Genomic DNA, 3,528 nt, shown 5'->3' with positions numbered 1-3,528 from the left:
TCCCTTCAAAAGCCTCAAACGTGTTCCACGTATGGGGGTACTGTATTTCCGTTACAACTTGGTGTTGTAATTCGATATGGTGTTATCGGGGTAGATATTAATTGACGAATTACTGGGCAGGGTGACGAAAAAGGAGCGCGCTTCCATGGTTATATATCTGTCAACTCTGAAGCCGGGATCCAACTATTGAATTTTTCGGGGTACCCCAGCCATTTGACGAGGCAGTGACTTACACCCCCGACACGTTTTTTTCTCAAAATCTTTTCTACTCTGTAGACGCGATTCTCATCCATAGGTATTTTTTGCAGCTCTTCCTTATAAAATGACCCCTCTACAGGGTCCCCGGCTAAATCACTAATTTTATAAAGAGGTTTATGAAATTTATCGGAGACGCCGGTAATTAAAAAAATCTCTTCGCTGTACGTTTTCTCATATCCCTTACAGAATGTATCTTTATAGGCCGATATCCTGACATGATCACCGACCTTTAAAGTCGGTTTAATCGGTTTATTAGCAATAGTAGAACTGTAAATATTGCGCCAGATTTGCATAGCGTTTTTCTCTGTCACTTCAGCGGGAGTACAGCGTATGGTAGAATGATAAGTATGATTGTAGCTATGCACCAAATCCGGTAAAATATCAATATACCTAAAGGTATTATGCTTCATGAGATAGCGCCACATACGAGTTTTTAATGTGCGATTAAAGCGCTCTACCATAGCTGCTTTCACAGCGTTGCTGGTAAAAAAGTGGTGAATATTATGTAAATTACATAGTTGCTTGACTGACGAATTTATAAATTATTTGCCGCGATCCGTCTGCAATTTCTTCGGTATGCGCTTATCATTTTGAAATATTAATTCGAACGATCTAGCAACGCTAGCGCCCGTTTTGTTTGACAAAGCCACACACCACGCGTATCTCGATAGAGTATCAATCACCGTCAGGATGTATTTGACATTATCATTTTCCCTTGAATAGTCGATTAAACTTACGAGATCCACCTGCCATTGCGCGTCAATGTGCGAGACGAAAATTTTATTTGTCAAAAAACGTTTTCTAATAGGCTTGTGCAACGTATAAGCGTCTTGCCTATCCAGCCACTCAGTCACGTCAGATTTCTTTATTCCGTGGTCTCTCGTCACTCTAAATAATTTGTCTATTCCATAGAATGATCCGGACTCGCTAGCCGTAAAATATTGTTTTTCTAATATGTGATCCCAGGTATTAGACGCCATGATTGAATAAATGAATGTGTCTCGATAATCAGCAGCCTCCTGCTTTCAGAAATTCAGTTGTATAAAATTTTATATTAAACGCTGTATTTATACCAAATATTCCAGGCCTAGATAATATATTTCATAGGAATTAGACACAGCGACTGAATAAAACGATTGTGTCTCGATGAACACCAGCCTGTGTATTTCAGAAATTCAGCTGTATAAAATCTCTTGTTTTGATCCGACTACGTCATGTATGAGTTAATACAGACAGTAATTGTTTGCATGTGTGTGCTCTGGGCGTTAACAGAAGGCATGTGACGGTTCGTAACTGGAGTGTGCTTCTGGGTGTTAACACTTGCCTGGCTTCCTGCCAGCCAGGATAAATACAGCTGTCTGCAGCACACATTCATCCAGCAGAAGCCAGACGCAGTCTAATCTCTGACCTATTCTAAATGTAAGTATTTGCTGATTTATTTGCGCTCTGATATTATCATTGTCTGTAACATATATATTTGCCGCTGCAATGTCTAGTTAGTTATATTTATCTTTTTTATTATAATTCATATATACTATATATTTGATATTTGCGATAGTTAAAAACTGGATCTTTCTAATTCATATATAGTATATATTTGATATTTGTACTAGTTATAAACTGAATCTTTGCTAATTCATTGTGTACAGTATAGTTAAAATCTGTATTTATCGGCGGTATAGATATAGGTGAAACTTTACCCCTTTTTTTATTTAAGATGGAATTCCAATATCCCCGAGATCAATACAACCCATTTCTTACAAGCACACAGCTAGGTATACCGAATATAATGTACAGAGTATTGGTTCATTCTGATTAAGACATTATATTATAAGTAATTTATATTAATTATATATTCTTGCATTCTTTCTTATTTAAGAGGAGTGTATGTCCCCCGATTATCGCAATAAATTCATCACGCCGAATTATGAACCCTTTGAACACCTAGCCGAGGAGCCGTTAGAAGATAATGAGACTGCTCTTCACCTTATCACAGGTGATTAGATTCTCCTTTTTGCATTTAGATAGGGAAAAATGTCGATGTAACACGGTACTAAGATATTTATCATTCCTGTATCGCGTGTAAGAAACCTATATATATATATATTATCTATGTTAATTTCACATCACAGACAAACACATTTTATATACCGCAACAACTATATTTGCGAGTACAGCATAAATATGTTTGGTTTGCAAAACATAGGTAATAAGCACACGCTGAATACGCTAGTTAGGCTGTATTAACAGCTATCAACTACTGTATTACACAAATCATGTCATAATAAATATATGCTTAAATTATTAAAAACAAATAATGTCGCGATCCATCAATATAATACTATTATTAAAACTGACACACCATAAACAGAGTAATGCCGTAAAACTATATTATACTGTATCAGCTGATTTAATCCCTGTATGTAAACACGAGCTATGTACAATTTCTCATACAGATACTGACACGCAGCCATCGCTCTGTATGCCGGAAAACTGGCGTGTTCCCGAAGCATGTGAAAATCTGGATTCAGACGTCGAGATCATAGATGACAAGAACGCTGTAATTTCACCGCTACCCGATGCTCCTAAAGGACGTGGAAATTCGTTAAGCAGGTGTCTCAAGAATAGGAAAGGTAACGCTTCACTTGAAATACATACGATTCTCACTTTTGTGTAGATAATCAATTCTGTGTTAACTAATAGCCGTATTTTATTCACATATGCTAAACTAGTTGCCAGAAAAATTCAATTTGAAAAAGAGAATATCCCCGTCTCAATGAGTTCGAGCAATGTGATGCCCATTAAACCAGGAGCTACGGAGGTGCAATTCCCGGTTCATACTTGTAAGTGTATATCTGGTCTGCTCTCTACCGGTTTTATGCAAGTATTGTTACAATGATTTCATGGGTAACTGTCACAGTTAACTTTTCAAATATTACGCAGGGTCATGGATAACACCCGGCGTGTAGGTTTTCCAATTTTACACCGGTTTTGCCGGTAACAGATGCTTGTATCTTTTCTTTTAGATACGCCGGATCTTCAACCACGAGTTCTGCAGCGGCGTAATTACGGATCTGCACGGAATCAACCACAAAGAGCTAATGCGGCTGTGAGAACACCACCTCTTTCGCCCATCTGTGTTGTGGATCGAGAGGAAAGCTACGCGGCACCCAAACACCCCGGGAATCCAAGCCCCAAGATTCCACATCAAAAATATAAGAATGTTTCAAGAGAGAGATCTGCGTCGCAGAGCGTTAGTCCCTTCATAAC

General features: G+C 38.1%; 1 long non-coding RNA gene across 1 annotated transcript; it reads left to right on the top strand.

Annotated features, from left to right (window-relative positions):
- Nucleotides 1-1,647: 1,647 nt before the first annotated feature.
- LOC143793039 (uncharacterized) lies at nt 1,648-3,063 on the top strand. The gene is made up of 4 exons (XR_013220040.1): nt 1,648-1,677; nt 2,138-2,254; nt 2,715-2,891; nt 2,991-3,063. It is a non-coding gene; the product is annotated as an uncharacterized LOC143793039 (long non-coding RNA).
- The last annotated feature ends 465 nt before the right edge of the window (nt 3,064-3,528 follow it).

Source organism: Ranitomeya variabilis, chromosome 1, assembly GCF_051348905.1.
Source record: "Ranitomeya variabilis isolate aRanVar5 chromosome 1, aRanVar5.hap1, whole genome shotgun sequence".
Taxonomy (NCBI): Eukaryota; Metazoa; Chordata; class Amphibia; order Anura; family Dendrobatidae; genus Ranitomeya; species Ranitomeya variabilis.
The sequence above is the reverse complement of the archived record's forward strand: the minus strand, read 5'-3'. Positions and strand labels throughout refer to the sequence as shown.